The sequence below is a fragment of the Oncorhynchus kisutch genome, linkage group LG8 (assembly GCF_002021735.2).
Source record: "Oncorhynchus kisutch isolate 150728-3 linkage group LG8, Okis_V2, whole genome shotgun sequence".
NCBI classification, from domain to species: domain Eukaryota; kingdom Metazoa; phylum Chordata; class Actinopteri; order Salmoniformes; family Salmonidae; genus Oncorhynchus; species Oncorhynchus kisutch.
The window spans coordinates 26,781,218-26,802,894 of record NC_034181.2 but is presented as its reverse complement, the minus strand read 5'-3'; the positions used below and the strand labels follow the sequence as shown (position 1 = coordinate 26,802,894).

Below are 21,677 nucleotides of genomic sequence, written 5' to 3'. Positions count from 1 at the left end.
TGAACCAGTAGAGTGGAATGCCCAATTTCATGCCATGAATCACACACAGATATCACATTTCTATAAACAATAAAAGGGAATATGCCATTATCCAAAACGTTTCCACACATACAAGAAAATAAACATTGAAGGGGCGATATCAGGCTACTGCTCGGAGGACAGAGCAGGACTGGCAGTACAGTAGTGTGACTGTAGAGCTACGGTACAGTGACTGCTACACTATGACTAATATGAAGAGATTAGTGGTGTGAAAAATGGCTCATAATGTGTGCTAAATGTGACTGAAGAATTTGTAAGCATTACAGCGTCAGAGAGGGGCCATGCAGTGTTCAGAACTAAGCCAGTCTTTAGCTGCCAATCAAGAAGCAAAGCTCTGTGAGAACTTCTGAGAACAGAAAAGATGTTAGGCTAGGCCAAATTAGGATACTCTGGCAAGTGTAAGAAGATCATGCAGTTCTGCTTGCTGAATCTGGTCCATACAACTTTAAACGTTTTTAAATGTTCAGCTAGTGCATAGAAAACCCACATACGAAACATACTGTATGATTCAAAGGCAATGAATATGAAAAAGTTGACTGGAAGACAGGTGGGGTTTGACAACTTTGGTATACAACAGTGATAGCTGGGGTCGGTTGGTGAGGGAGTTCTGTAAGAGCTCGGTCAGAGAGTCTTGCATGGCGGCGCACTGTTTCCTGGCTTTCCTATCCTCTACTTAAGCAATAATACGCAATGTTAAGCACTTGCTGGTCATTAGTTCTATTCGTCTTGACTGCAATGTAAAGCAAAACCACTACCCAAGCACTGGTTGACAGTTCTAGAACAATGCAGGTTGCATGGAAATTGCATGTACTTTCAGAATTGTTTGGCAAGCGACTTGCGATCAATCTGCTATTGAGGCTCTTCCCACCTTGCTAACTAGCCAACTACACAGCTAACTCAATCACTTCAGACTGAAGTTGAAAAGACTGCATACTAGCTGTATTTCGTTTCACATGTTTTCTATTGATATTTCTTTGTGTGTGTATCCATAAAAATGATGCCAATCCATGATTTCGACTGACTGAGAAAAGCTGGCCGTCTGTCTCGTCCCGAATCCTGACACTATGGAGATCGAATTTCAATATTGCAAATGTTGAAGATAATGTCGACATGCTTTTTACAATGGAGATCAAGTTTAAATTCCATGGCTGGACAGATGAGTGTAGATCGTTTCAGTGTTGTGTTCAAGACCACCTAAAGTGAGACCGATTCAAGACCAAGATTGTAATTGTGTCAAATACAACCACAATAAAAGTAAAAAATTCCATTATTTCTGTGTTCATATTTCAGAAGAACATATGGATTATTTAGACCAGGGGTTCATAAACTTTTACAGCCTGAGACCCAAATAAGAAAGTGCTTTCCTGGGACCCAAGCTCATGAAAACATGCCCCTTTTTGTATTTATTATGGATCCCAGCAGCTACTCTTACTGGGGTCCGGCAGTTACACAATTATTATTCTTTTTTTATACATTCAGATTTCACAACACACTGACCTCAGGCCCCTACTCCACCACATAGCTACAATACAAAATCTGTGTACGTGTGACCTCAGAGCATGCGCAGACCAGCCGGCTGGAGTGTTTACGGACATATTTCATCTCTCCCTAACCCAGTCTACCGTCACCACATTCTTCAAGATGTAAGAACGCTGGTCATTGACAATAGCTCAGCATTCAAAACCATAGTACCCTCCAAACGCATCATTAAGCTCGAGGCCCTGGGTCTTAACACCGTCCTGTGCAACACCGTCCTAGACTTCCTGACGGGCCGCCCTCAGGCTGTGAAGATAGGAAACAACACCACTTCGCTGATCCTCAACACTGGGGCCCCACAAGGATGCATGCTCAGCCCCCTCCTGTACTCCCATTTCACCCATAACTGCGTGGCCACGCACGCCTCCAACTCAATCATCAAGTTTGCAGTCGACACAACAGTAGTGGGCTTGATTACCAACAACGACGAAACATCCTATAGGGAGGTGGTGAGGGCTCTGGAAGTATGGTGCCAGGAAAATAACCTCTCATCCAACGTCAACAAAACATAGTAGACTTAAGGAAACGGCAGAGGGAGCATCCCCCTATCCACAGGACTGTAGTGGAGAAGGTAGAACGCTTCAAGATCCTCAATGTACACATCAATGACAAACTGAAATGGTCGACCCACACAGACAGTGTGGTGAAGGCACAACAGCACGACTTCAACCTCAGGAGGCTGAAGAAATTTGGCTCGTCACCTAAAACCCTGACAAACTTTTACAGATGCACAATTGAGAGCATCCTGTCGGTCTGCATCACCGCCTGGTACGGCAACTGCACCGCCCACAATCGCAGGGCTCTGCAGAGGGTGGTGCTGTCTGCACAACACATCACCGGGGGCAAACTACCTGCCCTCTAGGAGACCTACACCACCCAATGTCACAGGAAGACCAAAAAGATCATCAAGGACAACAACCACCCGAGCCACTGCCTGTTCACCCTGCTATCATCCAGAAGGCGAGGTCAGTATATGTGCCTCAAAGCTGGGACAGAGACTGAAAAACAACCTCTCTCTCAAGGCAATCAGACTATTAAATAGCCATCACTAGCACACTAGAGGCTGCTGCCCTATATACATAGACTTGGAATCACTGACCACTTTAATAAATGGAACACTAGTAATAATATGGCGATGAGGTAGTTGGGTGTGCTATTTACAGATTAGCTGAGTACAGGTACAGTGATCGGTAAGCTGCTCTGATAGCTGATGCTTAACGTTAGAGGGGAAGATAAGACTCTAGTTTCAGTGATTTTTGCAATTTGTTCCAGTCATTGGCAGCAGAGAACTCAAATGAAAGGCTGCCAAAGGAAGTGTTGGCTTTGGGGATGACCAGTGAAATACCTGCTGGAGCGCATGCTACGGGTGGGTGTTATGGTGACCAGTGAACTGAGAAGGCAGGGCCAACAAGAGCATACCGGTCGCAGTGGTGGGTAGTATATGGGGCTATGGTGACAAAACGGATGGCACTGTGATAGCAAACTGGATGAAGTCTAAGTAGAGTGTGGGAGCTATTTTGTAAATGACATCGCCGAAGTCAAGGATCATTAGGGTAGTCAGTTTTACAAGGGTGTTTGGCAGCATTGGTGAAGGAGGCTTTGTTGTGAAATAGGAAGTCGATTCTAGATTTAATTTTGGATTGGAGATGCTTAATGTGAGTCTGGAAGGAGCGTTCACAGTCTAACCAGACACCTAGGTATTTGTAGTTGTCCACATATTCTAGGTCAGAACCTTCTAGAGTAGTGACGCTAGTCGGGCGGGAGGGTGCGGGCAGCGATCGGTTGAAGAGCATGCACTTAGTTTTACTAGCATTTAAAAGCAGTTGGAGGCCACGGAAGGAGTTGTATGGCATTGAAGCTCTTTGGGAGGTTTGTTAGCACAGTGAAAAGGGCCAGATGTATACAGAATGGTGTTGTCTGCGTAGAGGTGGATCAGAGAATCACCAGCAGCAAGAGCGACATTGGATATATACACAGAGAAGAGTCGGCCCGAGAGTTGAGCCCTGTGGCACCCCCATAGAGACCACCAGGGGTCCGGAGAACAGGCCCTTCGATTTGACACACTGAACTCTATCAGAGAAGTAGTTGGTGAACCAGGCGAAGCAGTCATTTGAGAAGCTAAGGCTATCAAGTCTGCCAATAAGAATACGGTGATCGACCTGGCCAAGGCTTTTGGCTCTGTCAATGAAGACGGCTGCATAGTATTGTCTTCTATCAATGGTGGTTATGATATCGCTCAGGACGTGGATCGTGGCTGCGGTGTACCCATGACCAGCTCGGAAACCAGATTGCATAGTGAAGGTACGGAGGGATTCGAAATGGTCGGTGATCTGTTAAATAGGTTTATAAAAGTTTGGGTCTAGAGTGTCACCCCCTTTTGAAGAGGGGGATGACCGCGGCAGCTTTCCAATCTTTGGGGATCTCAGACGATACGAAAGAGGTTGAATAGGCTAGTAATAGGGGTTGCAACAATTTTGGCAGATCATTTTAGAAAGAGAGGTTCCAGATTATCTAGTCCAGCTGATTTGTAGTGATTCAGTTATTTCAGAACATCAGCTGTGTAGATTTGGGGGAAGGAGAAGCAGGGGGGGGGGGGGGGGGGGGGGTTGGTCAAGTTGCTGCAGGGGGTGCTGAGATGTTCACCGGGGTAAGAGTAGCCGTGGAAAAATTGCTTATAAATTATCGTAGATTTATCAGTGGTGCCTATCCTCTGTGCAGTTGTCAGCTGGTAGGAGGTGTTCTTATTCTCCTTGGACTTTTTGAAACTTTTTGAAATTAGTGCTCCAAGAATCAAGTTTGTTTGAAAAAGCTAGCCTTAGCTTTCCTAAATGACTGAGTATATTGGTTCCTGACTTCCCTGAAAATTTGAGCAAACCTGTTGGAATCATGGAAATAGAAGTTAGTATATAAGTGGGCACTTTGAATACAGTGGTGTTTGAGATGACAAATTAAAATGCCAGGGAGGAGTTAGTGACAAGGTAGGAACTAAATTGTTGATACTTGTTTCCTAGGAGACCCTATAAGATTTGGCTACATTGCATGTTCTCTCTTAGCTACTTCATGTATCTAACATTATTGCTTTGCATATTCCTCTGATTTAGAAGATACTGTTGCACAAACATGCTGATTGAGGTCGATGCCATCACTGGTATTATCAGGCTGTATAAGCTAGCTAAGTTTGCTCAGTACATTTATTAGCTAGCTAGCTATTAGCGGCTAACAATTAGCATCTCAAGATGTAGGGCAACTTGCAAAGAAAAGACAAACTAGCTGTTTGCTGATGTAAGAAACAAACTAATAGTGTCATTATTGAACGCTAGTGGATTTATATTAAGAAGCAAAGTGAAAACAGTATTGCTGCATGTGCTGCATTGACCATGCAGACTGAACACAAGTGTCTCGTGGTTGAGTAACATCAAATGCGCGCCTTGAGTGACAGGGGGCATGACCAACCAGATGTGTTGGTCATTACTGAGATGTGGTTAAGGAAGAGTGCTTTGAACACGGATGTTAACCTTTTTCAGCAAGACAGATCTTCCAAACGGTGGGGGAGTGGCAATCTTTACCAAGGATCACCTTCAGTGCTCGGTTGTCTCCACCAAGTCTGTCCCTAAACAATTTGATTTTCTGGTTTTAAGCATTAAACTTTCAAATCGCTCTTTGTTGACTGTTGCTGGGTGCCATCGTCCTCCATCAGCACCGGCCTGTACCCTACCTGCCCTAAGCTCGCTCCTGGCCCCTTGCACTGTATCACTGAAGCTGGAGACTATTACCTCCCTCACTAGCTTTAAGCACCAGATGTCTGACCAGCTCACAGATCACTGCACATAGCCCATCTGTAAATAGCCCATCCAACTACCTCATCCCAATACTGTATTTATTTATCTTGCTCCTTTGCACCCCTGTGTCTCTACTTGCACATTCATCTTCTGCACATCAATCAATCTAGTGTCTAATTGATATACTGTAATTACTTTGCCACCATGGTTTATTTATTGCCTTACCTCCCTTTTCTTACCTCATTTGCACACACTGTATCTAGATTTTTTTCAACTGTATTATTGATTGTATGTTTTGTTTATTCCATGTGTAAATCTGTGTTGTTGTATGTGTTGAACTGCTTTGCTTTATTCTTGGCCAGGTCACAGTTGTAAATGAGAACTTAATAAATAAAGGTGAAATAAAAATAAAATAAAACACCAAGTCTGAATTTGTCCTGCTAGGTGACCTAAACTGGGACATGCTCAAACCACCTGACCAAATCCTAAAGCATTGGGCCTCTTAGTGATCACCCTTTTACAGCCTATTTGTACCTTCATAACTGATAAACAAAGCAACTTAGGGTAAAAAAAAAAAAAAAACTAACTAAAGTTGATTCTCCTGTGATTTGAAAATCCTTTTTCTGCAAAAGAATCAAGCATGGGCATTGGCAAGGAAAACTGGTGAAACAGCTGATTGGCTGCCTTTTAGGCAATTGAGAAATAAATGGACCGGAAGGATAAAAAAGGTCAAATCTAGGTATTTTCTTCATGCTATGACAGAGTCTGCTGGTGATCCCGCTAAATTCTGGAAAACTGTTAACTCACTTAAACGAGGAAACTCCGACTTGCCTGCCAAAGCAAATTACATCGGAATCTGGGATCATCAGTGACCGAACTGAACTTTGTGATGCTTATTAATTCACTTATTTTTCTGCTGGTTTTCTTTTTGAAAGAAAATGGCCAATATTATCCTGACCGGTCTATTGTTTCAGTCCCTTGGCCTTCAGTTTATGTGGAAAACAGTAAGCTGGTTTTTAATTTTCAAAAAGTCACAGAAGATGTCTTTTTTTGCACTATCTGGATCCATATTTACTCAAGTGTGCGGCACCTATTATTGCTGGTGTAGTGACGCATATTTTTCATCAAACATATGTCGTAGGAAAGATTCCTAAATCTTAGAAAACAGCTTTTGTTTTACCACTCCTCAAGGGAGGTGATGGTAGTGAATTTGATCATTATCGGCCCATCTCTAAGCTCTCCTGTTTGGCTAAACTTCTAGAGTCACTGGTGAATAGGCAACTACAATCTTTAACAATACTCTTTCTAGTAATCAATTTGGCTTTAGACCTAAACAGTACTATTACGGCCACTGTATGTGTTGTAAATTATACTACTAATGCCCTAGATAAAAGTACTGTGCCGCCTTGTTCATAGATTTATCTAAAGCTTTTGACACTGTAGACCATGCGATACGTTTGGGTAAGCTGTCGTCAATAGTACTGGGATTGGATGCCTGTCGTTGGTTTCATCACGATCTAAAGGATAGAAGTCAGGCTGATTGACTGGATGCCATCGACTGAGCCATTGGAGTTGGTTAAAGGGGTCCCACAAGGTTCTAAACTTGGTCCATTACTGTTCACTCTCTACATAAACAATATTGGAGATGAGTGTCAAAATCATTTATATGCTGATAACACTCATGTACTCGATCGCTTCAACAGCTGACCAAGCATTATCACTATTGGAGACAGATTAAGATATTGCAAGGATATTTTATACAGCTGAGACTTGTTTTAAATGCAAAGAAATCATTATGATTTTTAATAGGTTCAAAAAGTTGGTTGAAAATACACTTGCACTTACGAGCTTAGATGGTTCTCAAATGAATCAGGTCTATGCATATAAATACTTAGGGATATGGTCGGATGATAAACTGTCTTTTAAAATGCATATTGACAAACTTTGTAAACGGCTAAAAATCAAGCTAGGCTTCCTCTATAGAAACAGGACGTTTGTCATCTACAAATAGAAGACAAATTGTGCAAGCTACTTATGTTTTATAGATTATGGGGAAATTATTTACATGAATGCTACGGCATCAACACTTAAAATCGCTGGATGCTACTTATAATTGCGCACTTAGGTTTATTACAGGTGCTAGCTCACCATTCACCACTGTGTTTTATATTAATATGTGGGTTGGACTTCGCTGTCCGTTAGACAAGAACAACATGCTCTCATGTTTGTCTATAAAGCACTTCTGAAAAAGCTACCTTTTTATTTATCATCACTCATCAATATTAGAATTAGAATTCCTAAAACCAGGTCTCAAGCATGGATTACACTTGAGCCCCATGCGATTTCCACAGAGTTGGGTATGGCTGCCTTTTCCTGTTATGCTCCTTGCCTATGGAATAGCCTGCAGACTAAACTTGAGACTCTTGTCCTCCTTGTTCATTTTAAATATTTATTGGAGCATTTTTATATTGCTTGTAACTGTTTTGGGTAATGCAAGTTCTTGTGCTGTTACTAGAATAACCTATGAGTAAATGTAATCTGTTGCTGTATTTTATGTGTGTTATCTGTGATCATTGTGTTTGTCTTGTTTCGTTTTTTAATCGTTGTACCTAAACTGTATATGTAAACATGTATACGCAGGGCCCAGCTGTAAAAGAGACCTTGGTCTCAGTCTGTGTTCCTTGTTGAAATAAAGGTATAATAATAAATCACTGTTTTTCAGCCTGTGTTCGTAATGGCTGCTCAGTGAAACGACGTGTCCCGATTTGTCTTAGACGCTTGCTAAAAAAACTTTAATGAGCAAACCTTCATGAACTCTCCTCTGTCGAAGATTATTTGATATTTTCAGCGTTATTGTTAACTTCTTGGTGACTGGGGGGCAGTATTGAGTAGCTTGGATGAATAAGGTGCCCAGAGTAAACTGCCTGCTACTCAGCCAGAAAAGCTAGAATATGCATATAATTTGTATATTTGGATAGAAACCTCTGAAGTTTCTAAAACTGTTTGAATGATGTCTGTGAGTATAACAGAAATCATATGGCAGGCGAAAACCTGAGAAAAATCCAACCAGGAAGTGGGAAATCTGAGGTTTGTAGTTTTTCAACTCATTGACATTCCGATATACAGTGTATGTGGGGTCATTTTGCACTTCTTAAGGATTCCACTAGATGTCAACCCTCTTTAGAACCTTGTTTGATGCTTCTACTGTGAAGTGGGGCCGAATGAGAGGGGATTGAGCCAGGTGTCTGGCAGATTGCCAGATTCACATGACCGCGCGTAAAAGTTAGCTTGCGTTCCATTGCTTTTCTACAGATAAAGGAATTCTCCAGTTGGAAAATTATTGAAGATTTATGTTAAAAACATCCTAAAGATTGATTCTATACTTAGTTTGACATGTTTCTACGACCTGTAATATAACTGTTTGGACTTTTCGTCCGACCTTTTTGGCTGGACTTGCACGCACGTTTGGATTTGTTTACCAAACGCCCTAACAAAAGGAGGAATTAGGACATAAATTAACTTTATCGAACAAATCAAACATTTATTGTGGAACTCGGATTCCTGGGAGTGCATTCTGATGAAGATCAAAGGTAAGTGAATATTTATAATGCTATTTCTGACTTCTGTTTACTCCACAACATGGCGGATCTCTCTTTGGCTGTTTTGGTCTCTGAGCGCCGTACTCAGATTATTGCATGGTATGCTTTTTCCGTAAAGTTTTTTTTAAATCTGACACAGCGGTTGCATTAAGGAGAAGTTTATAATAGTTGCATCTTTTATCAATGTTTATTATGAGTATTTCTGTAAATTGATGTGGCTCTCTGCAAAATCACCGGATGTTTTGGAACTACGGAACATAACGCACCAATGTTTACTGAGATTTTTGGATATAAATATGAACTTTATCAAACAAAACATACATGTATTGTGTAACATGAAGTCCTATGAGTGTCATCTGATGAAGATCAAAGGTTAGTGATTCATTTATCTCCATTTCTGCTTTTTGTGACTCCTCTCTTTGGCTGGAAAAATGGCTGTGTTTTTCTGTGTCCCAACATAATCGTTTGCGGTGCTTTCACTGTAAAGCCTTTTTGAAATCAGACACTGTGGCCGGATTAACGCGAATTTTATCTTTAAAATGGTGTAAAATACTTGTATGCTTGAGGAATTTTAATTATGAGATTTTAGTTGTTTTGAATTTGGCGCCCTGCGCTTTCACTGGCGGTTAGCGAGGTGGGACGCTACCGTCCCGAATATCCCAGAGAGGTTAACATACCAGCCCCCATAAAGAAAATGAGATTTAACAACAGGTTCAGCCCCTGGTTTGACCGTGATCTGGCACGGTTACTCCACCTCAAGAATTCCATTTGGCTCGGCACACACACTCAGGCTGACTGGTTCTCGTTCAGGCAAATGAGAAATAAGTGTACTCAGGCCAAAGTTAGTTACTTTACCGATTTCTGCTCTCGTAAAACCCAGGGTTTTCTGCACGTTAACACTAGAAGCTTATTACCTAAAATTGATCAATTGAATGTGTCGGTTCACAGCTTCAATCCAGATGTATTGGTCATTAAGGAGCAGTTCTCCCTCTGTGGGTCTAACCAAGAAGTTCTGGAAAATAGTTGAAGACCTGGAGAATAAACACTCCTCACATCTTCCCATGTCCCTTAATGTGGTTGTTACTGACAAGAAGCACATGGCTGAGCTCTTTAAATCAGGATTCCTATTTGACTAAGCCATGCCTCCTTGCCCATCCAACATCTCATCTCCCACCCCTTCTAATGTGAATAGCCCCGATGCTCCTCCCTCTTTTCCCCCTGCCCCATTACAAAGTTTCTGCCCGCAGGCAGTCACTGAGTCCGAGGTGCTAAAGGAGCTCCTTAAACTTGACCCCAAAAAAACTCATCTGGGTCAGTCCTTTATTTAAAAAAGGGGGAGATCAAGCTGATCCTAACTGTTATAGGGCAATTTCTATTTTGCCCTGTTTATCAAAAGCGGTGTAAAAACTTGTAAGTGTAACTGCCTGGCTTTTTGATGTCTATTGTATTCTCTGGTATGCAATCTGGTTTCTGCTCAGGTTATGGATGTGTCACTAGAACCTTAAAAGGTCCTCAATGATGTTACCATTGCCCTTGATCCTAAGCAATATTGTGCTGCTATTTTTATTGACTTGGCCAAAGATTGACACAGTGGACCATTCCATTCTTGTGGGCCGGGTAAGTAGTGTTGGTGTCTGAGAGGTCTTTGGCCTGATTTGCTAACAACCACTCAACGAGTGCAGTATATAAAGTAGAGGTTGACCGCTTAAATCGGAATGGCCGATTAATTAGGGCCGATTTCAAGTTTTCATAACAATCGGAAATCGTTATTTTTGGGCGCCGATTTGCCGATTTAAAAATATAGATATTTTACATAACTGACTGCCTAGTTAAATAAAGGTAAGAAAACATTCTTATTTTCAATCACGGCCTAGGAACGGTGGATTAACTGCCTTGTTCAGGGGCAGAACGACAGATTTTCACCTTGTCAGCTCGGGGGATCCAACCTGACAGTTAACAAGTCCAATGCAATAACGACCTGCCTCTCTCTTGTTGCACTCCACAAGGAGACTGACTGTCTGTTACGCGAATGCAGTAAGCCAAGGTAAGTTGCGAGCTAGCATTAAACTTATCTTATAAAAAACAATCATAAATCACTAGATATTATCTAGCGTGTCCTGCGTTGCATATAATCTGACTGAGCATACAAGTATCTGACTGAGCGGTGGTAGGCAGAAGCAGGTGCGTAAACATTCATTCAAACAGCACTTTAGTGCGTTTTGCAAGCAGCTCTTCATTGTGCGTTAAGCATTGCGCTGTTTATGACTTCAAGCCTATCAACTCCCGAGATGAGGCTGGTGTAACCAAAGTGGAATAGCTAGCTAGTTAGCGCGCGCTAATAGCATTTCAAACTTCACTCGCTCTGAGCCTTGGGGTGGTTGTTTCCCTTGTTGTCGTTGTGTTGCTGGTTCGAGCCCAGGGAGGAGCGAGGAGAGGGACGGAAGCTATACTGTTACACTGGAAATACTAATGTACCTATAAGAACAGCCAATAGTCAAAGATTAATGAAATACAAATGGTAGAGGGAAATGGTCCTATAATTCCTATAATAACTACAACCTAAAACTTCTTACCTGGGAATATTGAAGACTCATGTTAAAAGGAACCACCAGCTTTCATATGTTCGGTATCGGCGTTGAAAAATAATAATCGGTTGACCTCTAATATAAAGTCAGAAAAGCTGCTGTCTCAGCCACTGCCTGCCTGTCACCAAAGGAGTACACCTAGGCTAAATCCTAGGTCCGACGCTCTTCTCAACAACATAGCTCGGGCAGTAGGAAGCTCTCGTTCATTTATATGCGGATAATACAGTGATACTCAGCTGCCCCCCCCCTGGTTTTGGTGTTAAATGCTCTATAACAAAGCTTTCTTAGCATCCAACAAGCTTTCTCTATCCTTAACCTTGTTCTGAACACCTTCAAAAACAAAAGTAATGTGGTTTGGTAAGAAGAATGCCCCTCTCCCCACAGGTGTTATTACTACCTCCGAGGGTTTAGAGCTTGAGGTAGTCACCTCATACAAGTACTTGGGAGTATGGCTAGACAGTACACGGTCCTTCTCTCAGCAGATATCAAAGCTGCAGACTAAAGTTACATCTAGACTTGGTTTCCTCTATTGTAAATCACTCCTCTTTCACCCCAGCTGCCAAAAGAACCCTGATTCAGATGACCATCCTACCCATACATCCAGCCATCAGATTTGCCACCAATGCTCCTTATAGGACACATCACTGCACTCTATAGTCCTCTGGAAACTGATCATCGCTGTGTACCTGTCGCAAGACCCACTGGTTGATGCTTATTTATAAAACCCTCACTCCCCACTATCTGAGATACCTACCGAACCCCTCATTCTCCACATACAACACCTGTTCTGCCAGTCACATTCTGTTAAAAGGTCCCCAAAACACACATCCCTGGGTTGTTCGTCTTTTCAGTTCGCTGCAACTAGCAACAAACACTCAAACTGGACAGTTCTCAATCTCTTCATTCAACAACTCAAAATCATGCACACTCGTACTGACAGTTGTTGCTGCTTTGTGTGATGTATTGTTGTCTCTACATTATTGCCCTTTGTGCCGTTATCTGTGCACAATAATGTTTGTACCATTGTCTCTCGTCCTTTTTTTATTTTTATACCAGCCCTTGCAGGAGGCCTTTTGCCTTTTGATAGGCCGTCATAGTAACTTACAATTTGTTCTTAACTGACTTGCCTAGTTAAATAGACAGAGCTCTCCATCTTAGCTACTGATATATTAACATGTTTTGACCATGACTGTGTAACAGAGGGAGAGTGAATGAGCAAAAGTACCCAAACCAACAAGTTAGACAAACTTGTTGCTGCGATAGGTTCTCTCATCTGGTAGTGTCAGTCTTGACGGCATCAAATCGATGTAAAGCTAGCTAGCTACACTAGCCAGCTAAGTTAGTTAGCCAGCTAGCAAGGATAATTGAACTCCCAGCATCTTTATCTACAACAACTCCATTCATATTAAACAGCCTACCTGTTGGTTGATCATTGTAGGCTACTCCTAACTTAGCCAACTTAATTCTGTAATTGTCATTCTATTTTGCATTGATTATAAATCTACCAAGTCACTTGTTACACATGGTAGTGCAGCTTCGATTGACTGACAATAACAAGCATGTAAGCTTGTTAGGCTTTATACCGATAGAAACTTGTTAGGCTTTATACCGATAGAAACGGTCATAAAACGTATTTTATTACAATTTCTAATGTCATGGTTTATCCTTGTATGTAGCAATGCCACAGATGTTAATTTAAATTTAGACAACGCATATGAAATGTACCCTTATTTTTTCTAAAAAATGAATATTCTGGGCCTCCTGAGTGGCGCAGTGGTCTAAGGCACTTTTGAATATTCTAATAAATGTGTATATCCCTAACTATAAAGAGCTTAAAACTTATCTATAAGCTCCTGTCCTGTGTCAGTGTCGCACTAAGTGCATTTTTGCACAACCAGTGAAGAGAATGACGAGACAGAAAGAGAGCGCGAGACTGAGCACAGCATGTGAAGTAATCAGTGATAACAGAACAATTCAGTCCATTCCCACTTTCCTTGAGAGCACAGAAGGTTAGAGGTCTCCTCTCCACCAAACAGTCAAAGCTGAGTGCTGGGGAGTGGGGACTGCTGCCTTTTCTTAAACCAAGGCACATTGTTATGCTCTGGCATAAGGCTGGTAAGCAGTTAGTGAAAAAAAAGAGCAAGAGCTCGTAATGCCTTCTTTTATGTCCCTTTCAGCTGAAGACAATCTAACACTATACATGGTTATGTTCATGCATCACAATTAGGCCTACTACAGCATGGCCATCCCATTCTGTCTACAACTATCAGTGCCAAAACTGGTTTGTCAATGAGAAGGCTGCCACACTATAATACTGCCCCGCCCTGACAATGCACCACAAGGATCACTGCAAAACAATACACACAAGGAAATAGACCGTGTCATTCAGGGGAAAGGTTAGTTCACTGATCAATCTGAAATCATCCTGAGTAAAAGGGAAATTCTACACAGACAGAGCCAGGAAAATGATGAGGAAGGTCTGTATCCTGTCTGATCCCATTCCCCCCACCCACCGACAGATCAGGTCAGCATCTCCTCTGCTTGAAAGCCCTATCGTGTATCTCACTCTCCCGGTCCCTGTGAAAGCCACTAATAATTTTTTAAAGGATGTAGGGTCTAATCCTTGTACATGAAGAATGGGCAGGTGGTCAACCAAAGCAAGAATTAACAATGTCAATCCAAATTGAATTGACTTCTTTAAATATTTAACCATCCGCTCACTACAGAGTGGTTACTAGGGAACCAGACAGATGCTGATGTTATCAAGCACTGAAATTCATAGCTCACTGCAGGGAGCTCAAAGACCAGGAAATCCCCCAAAACAGTTTCCACTAGTTACCACAGCCACAAAGTCAAAATTGGCTGTATTTGAACCATTCTTGAAAATAAATTTGATCTTTGGTTTTAGGATTAGACATAATATTAGTGTGGTTAAGGTTAGTTTTAAAAACTGATTTTAAGAAGATAAAATGTAGAAATAAGTTAGGAAATAAATAGGTTTATGACTATGTGGCTGCGGTAACTAGTGACAACCAAAACATTATGTGGAGAAGGGGAGAGGTAGTCAGCCAAGGAAAGAGAATTAGGAAATCTACTAAACTATAATGGAATTGTTTTAAGACAAAGTAATACCAAGGATTATTTATCCATTGGATTTTTAATATCCATTGAAGTATAAAATTGTTTTAACATTTAAAAAAAATTAAATAGGAATATGGTATTAGCCAATACAAACACATTGAACAACAGATTCCCTGCATGGAAGAGTCCCCCAAAAATATCAAAAAGGAAGTTTGTTCTGAAATGTCTATTCTATATCAGAGAGATAAAATATATATTTTTTTTTTACATTTCATTATCCACCTTGTTTTAGGCACTAAACTATCTCCACACTTCCATAATTTTTTAACTAGTACCATGGACTTTCAGACAAGTCTTGAGGCTTGTGGGCGCCCTAGAGCAGGGTTTCCCAAACTCGGTCCTGGAGCCCCCCCTGGGTATACGTTTTGGTTTTTGCCCTAGCACTACACAGCTGATTCAAATAGCCAACTCATCATCATGCTTTTATTATTTTAAATCAGCTGTGTAGTGATAGGGCAAAAAACTAAACGTGCACCCGGGGGGGGGGGGCTCCAGGACCGAGTTTGGGATACCCTGTCCCAGAGCACAACGAAGAATAGCATCGTGTTCGTGAGAGTCTCAGCTTTCCACAGATATTATTGTGTAGCCCCAACCGGTCGGGCGCAACAGACAGAAGAGGCTGTACCAACTTCAGACGAGTCTTGTGAGCATCCTAGAGCAAAACAGAACACCATCTTGTTCGTGAGAGTCATTTTTCATTGCAGTGGTCATACTATTTTTGATAGGCCAAACTGTTCGGTCGCTACACAATTTATTTTGTGAGAAGACCGATTTTCAGGATGTCTCATGGTCTGACAAACACCGCTCTAGCTCTGCCACCTTCCATCGCAGATGCAGAAGGGCGATATTGGATATTGAGACACAGCTCTTGCAAAAAACAGATCTCTAGTTTAATGAAATTCATCAGGCTCAGGTAGCATCAGCTTGAATTTCCATTCTGATCAAAGCTCTAATCAAATCTAGACACATTTATATGCTTTATAAATGACACTTTTGGTTTGGAAGGGAAAAACCAGGTTGCCTAGGAGAAAAGTTATTTATTCTCAGGATGGACATTTGTAAAATATTCAACTCTAGTCGGTGTGCACATGAAGTAGCCCTACATAACTTGGCACTGATTAGGGCCTCCCAGGTGGTGCAAGTGGTCTAGGGCACTGCATCGCAGCGCTAGCTGTGCCACCAGAGACTCTGGGTTCGCGCCCAGGCTCTGTCGCGACCGGGAGGTCCGTGGGGTGACGCACAATTGGCCTAGCGTCGTCCGGGTTGTCTCATCGCGCACCAGCGTCTCCTGTGGCGGGCCGGGCTTGGTTGTGTTGTGTTTCGGAGGACGCATGACCTTCGTCTCTCCCGATCCCGTACGGGAGTTGTAGCAATGAGACAAGATAGTAACTACTAATAATTGGATAATACGAAGTTGGGGAGAGAAAGGGGGTAAAAAATTACAACAAAAAAACTTGCCACTGATTAACCACATAGCCCATCAACACAAATGACCACTCTGGAGTGGAGTGGAGCCCCGCACCCCAGTGTCTGGCATTATGTTGTCCCAAGGCTTTTCTTTCTGTACTGTCGCATCAATGCTCTCGATGCACTGGCAGACTTTGCCTTTTGTCACTCAGAACGCATAGAGACGCCACCTAAATCCTCTTCCCGTAACCAAATCCACAGTGTACCATTGTAATCAAATTCCAGCTACATTCCACTGCTTTTCTCAACAATGAGATAAGGTGCTGTTTTTTCACCATTCTCTGTTCCTGGGTGACCATGTGGTCTGTGCTCTGCTCTTTGTAAAATACCACGAGGGCACAATGTCAGCAGCACAGTTCAATGGAATGTTGTATTGTTTTCAAACTTGGGACTATGCGCTCAAGGGCCAAAAAGACTGTATCCTGCAAAATACAGACAGAACCAGTGCAACAAGACAATCCACTGGAACTGAGCCACTTATTTCCCCATCTACAATGCATTCGGAAAGTATTCAGACCCCTCAACTTTTTCTACATTTTGTTTCGTTACAGCCTTAGTCTAAAATGGATTAAGTTGTTTTCTCCGCTCGTCAATCTACACACAATACCCCATAATGACAAAGCAAAAACTGTTTATGTTTTGCACATTTCTTAAACACACTGAAATATCACGTTTACCAAAGTATTCAGACCCTTTACTCAGTACTTCAAAGCACCTTTGGCAGCGATTACAGCAGCGAGTCTTCTTGGGTATGACGCTACAAGCTTATTACACCTGTATTTGGGAAGTTTCTCCCATTCAACCTGTTTTCACTTTGTCATTATTTGGGGATTGTGTGTAGATTGCTGAGAATTTTTTGTTATTTAATCAATTTTAGAATAAAGCTGTAACCTAACAAAATGTGGAATAAGTCAAGTCTGAATACTCTCCTAAGGCACCGTATCCATCTATGCTCGGACGAACAAGACCAGACATTTCAACTATGTTCAAACTGCACATTAAATGTCAAATGAGGATGATGTACAGCAGCATTCACTATTTCACCTTCTTCTGGAAGGTCAGGATCTGGTAGAGAACCTTACCAGGGACTAGCCTAAACTATAAGAACAAAACATCAACTGTTTCAAAGGAGGACATTTGTCTATGCGTGTACTTATCCAACTTAATTCCCAGACTTGAGTAGGTCCACTCCCCAAACCCTATGAAGCTACTTAAATCAAGACAGGCTTTAGGCAGACAAACTCCTGTGCTAGGTTAAGGTGAGAGTTTGTTGTTTTACATCCACCAAGACAAAATCCACTAAATGAGAAAGTCAAAACAAAAAGTGTGGGCAAAAGATGTGATGAAACAACCAGTTTTGACCAGATGGATACACTGCCACAGAAATCATGCTGAATGGTGTGCTCATCAGATCAGTGCATGCTCCTGGCCACTTCCCAAATGAGTCACATCTACAGACAGACAAACACACATCACATGACATCTTGGTCTCAAATCTCAACTAGGCCTGTGCAGTCCTGTCTGTCACAAACTCTCACACCCTGGTTCTGACATGGTCAGTCAGGTCCTCCTCCCAGTTCCTGCTGGAACTTCAGAGCAGGTTTGGCAGCACACCCACAGAACTGGGCAAAGGAAATGGAACTGGACAAAATACCATCACACTTGGCTTCCCAAAAATGAGGAGAGGTGGATACTGTTGGCAAGACATGAACACCTTTCCATGATGGGTCATGTTCACAGCACCAAAGGTAGTTGTGCCTACTAACCCTAATCAAACAGACTAATGGTGTTGGGTGTGATAATACCAGCAAGAACTGGGTGTGATGCAACAACTTAGAGCACATGTGCAGCTTTGTGTGATGGTTTCTTGATACCTCCACAGGGCAGAAAATAATTGGTTGAATAAACATTGCTAATGTGTAGGGCTACTCCAAATCATTATGAAAATCCTATTTAAAGTAGCAGAATTTTATTTCCCTGTAGAGGAGGAGTCTCAGAAGATGTAAACACTTCACCTTGGTGATGTGGCCTCGGATAGCACCACCTTGCACAGACAGGACCTGACACAAACTCAAGAATGTGAGATGTGAACCGAGGTATGCAATCAGAGTTACCATCAGGCAGAAATGCTACCTGAAAATGTGCATGTTCTTGTTGTGTTCTCCCAAATTTCCTAAGGACCTTCATCTTGGAATCCATTTATACAAACGTGGCTGGAGGGGGGTTCGAGGACTTATTTGCCAACCCCCACTCCCTCTGTAGCCTAACACGTCGGTGCATCTCACGCTTAATTTCCCTCTATTCTGACCCACTTCCTCTCCCAGACAAGCCTTGGGAGGTAAGGGGTAACTTCGGAGTTAACAGTGGTGTGGTCTGAGTGGCCAGCCAACGTGCCAGCCAGAGGTTGATGCGTCCTGACATCCAGACCAAACATGACCATGGTGTTAACATGTGCCCCTCAGGTCAGACAGCTAGCTATGGCCAGTCCTCCACCCACAATGACTCACTCATTCTCCAATGGAAGGGAACTCCCAAGCTGCTTACGCAAACACACATCTTTGCAAATAGTTCTGGAGGGGGGATCGAGGCTAATAATAGTCAAATCCTTCAGGTCTGAAAACCAAAATCCCTCAAGTAAAATCAATGTTATCATAGATCAAAATGCTATTTTTTAACAGCCAATTTGAGTCATTCCTACATTAATTATAAATTCCTTTTTGCAAAAGAGGTTATCTGTGGACACAAACCTAATTTGATTGTGCTAAGAAATTGTTGCAAGCCTGCAGTCATCAGCAACACCCAGATGACATTGTAAAGCTGAATGAGCTCAGCTGTCTGAATCAATACTTTCCAGTTAACTAGCTAACGTTACCTCCCTAATATTATATAGTTTTGACAGTTTGAGGCTAAATTACATTACCCCATCCTCGTTTTAACTGATCGTTCGTTTTAACTGACTGTTCGGTTCATCAGAAACGATTACATTGTCGTGGAATAATACCCTACCACAACTGGCTGCTGGACTGGTCATTCATCCCACATGGTGGATAGCTAGTCAGTTTATGGCTATCACAAGTACTAAAGGCAAAAAATGTAGCTAGTTAGCTACCTAATTTAGCTAGGTAACTAACTCATTGGCGTTGAAAACTTGTCAATCCCAATTAGCTGTAGCTTTCCTCACTGAATTCAAGCAAGTGGTGCCTCGCTAACTAAAGCACAGACGACACAGATTAATACAATAACCAAGTCGGAACTGTGTGTACAACATTATTAAAGAAAAAGAAAAAATACTTACCTTCCAGATCAAAGTACAAATATCCCTGACTGCTGAATTATCTAAAATAGGACTGTCGACGTTCACCCAATTGAATCCACCGCTAATACCACTGACAACTCGCTTGTGCTCTCTTTCCCTCTGTCACTGCTGCACCGGACGCAACGCCCTCCCCTATCCCCATTCCCCGCCTCAGTTATGGCTTGGCCAGGCATGTTTGGAAAAGATGAGCAGCAGCCAAGACCACCAATCACAATCCCCGTTAGAGCTGTGTCAGGGAGCAAGACACATGGCTCCAATATGTAATTGTTAATGTGATAAATAGTGTGTTATAATGAATAACATAAAAAGGAAACGCATCTACATAATAACACATCTACTGTATATTGTTACAATGTGATAAATATGAACGCCTTGGAAATCTGAAACTTGATGAGCAATAAGCATTGACATAATCCCCCTCTCTTTCTTTTAATGACAGATGTGTACACCTTGAAGGCATGGGAGTGGTTGGTGCACTGTCCCTTATAAAACGTAATGTCCCAGTAGAAGTAGGCTGCAAATCTATTCTGACTGTACCTATGCAAATGTCACCCACACTCAGTAAAAGGGCAAGAGGGCAGTGTACTATATGTAGTGTGTTGCTTTAACTGCCTCCTCTAAAGCTGATGACAAATGTTGTTTAGAGGTATTTTAGCTAATAGATTAAATAGAACATGAATTGAGAACAAAATCTACCTCAGGAATTTGTTTATTCTGCTTGCCACAAGATGGCATCATTTTACAAATCCACATAAATAGCGTCTGTATCCGTCCAATCAGCCACCAAATGTTTCCCTGAGCCTTGTTGCTTAGACCCACAGTAGATTTGGAGGGGATTGGGATAAATCATATAACTAAATGAAAAACAATGTTTTGGACCTATGGATCAGAAAAGCCTGTGATTACCAAATACTTTCAACATACAAATTATTCAAATATACAAGTTTCTGATTCATGCACATCTGTTATCTTTCATTCATCCCCACTTACAGTAGGCTGTCACATAATGCACAATTCAGATGAAAACCTGTAAAGCTCATACCTTTTCTCACAGATGGTTTCCTCTCCAGTGTCTTCTCTGGGGATTTCTTGGGGGTGTCAAAAGCCGCCAACATTTGAGCCACATTCACAGACTGGGGTTGCTCTGAAACTCCATCAGGTTTAGCTTCCAATGGCTTTGTCATATCCGGATGCTTCAGCTTTTCTTGTAGTAGAATGTTCTCCTTTAAGAGTTCAGAGACAGGCCTTGATTTAGGAGTATCCTGGTGTTTGCCACTCTCTGAGACAGTTTGGTCCTTGTCCTGGGTAGACTTTTCATCAAAGTGGACAGCAGTGTTGCTCTCTGTGACTTGCTCTGACACAAGCTCTGTTTTTAAAGTAACATCTTGAGACTGAATCTTCTCATCTTTGTTCTGATTATCCATACTCTCTTTGCTTTCTGCTGATAGAGCACTCCCAGTTCCTACCGAGGCTGAGGCAGCCTCTATCACTACAACTGGGATGTGTGTTATTTGAGGAGTGTCCTTCATGGTCTTAGCCTCCTCCATAGACTCAGCATGCAAGGCCTCTGAGGTGCATTGCCTAGGTGTTGGTGGAGGAATCTCAGTGACAGTGATAGCGCTTGGTGATTCATCAATGTTGTACAAAGGCAGGGGCTCTGTGGTTTGATCATCGTCTTTGTTGCAGAATGGAGACTCAGTAGACTCAATGACGCCCTCATCAGACACTGAGGAAGATGCAGGTTTTTCTGTGATGACCTCACTCCTAGTCTCTGGTGATGGGGTCTCAGCAGGGGGAGTATTTTTCATCGTCTTCCCCTCATTTTGGGGCGAGGCAGCTGTTGTTGCAAAGTCCTGTTCTGAAGCCGTACAGTCAGCCTCATCCATCAGTGATGACATTCCCGCTTCTCTATCAGTGACAGATCCAGTCTCCAGAGGTGGAGCTGGTGGACAGATGATATCTGTAGAGTCCTGGGTAGTTTTCCCTGCCTGGTCACTTTTTTCCAGGCTTTGTGGATGAATCTCCTCATGGCAGGGCTTAGTGTTAGCTTCTGCTCCAGGGGGTCTCTCTGTTGTACATACAGAGGATGATAACATTATGGTTTCCTCCTCAATATGGCATTGTAATCCAGGGTTATTTTGATCTGGAGCTGTCTTTGCAATATCAGCGGATGGTTTTGGTGTTGTTTCCTTGGCAGCTGGTTTTGGTGTTGTTT

At 42.2% G+C, this 21,677-nt stretch overlaps 1 protein-coding gene across 3 annotated transcripts in view; it reads right to left on the bottom strand.

Moving 5' to 3' along the window:
- Nucleotides 1-19,595, bottom strand: part of coro1ca (coronin, actin binding protein, 1Ca) — a 59,833-nt gene extending 40,238 nt beyond the window's left edge. Inside the window, exon 1 of one of the 3 annotated variants that reach the window (XM_020490109.2) lies at nt 19,442-19,595. The gene's annotated coding sequence lies outside the window, so the exon portion shown is untranslated. The remainder of the gene's footprint in view (nt 1-19,441) is intronic. The other 2 variants (XM_020490108.2, XM_020490110.2) reach the window with 2 other exon arrangements.
- Nucleotides 19,596-21,677: the final 2,082 nt, after the last annotated feature.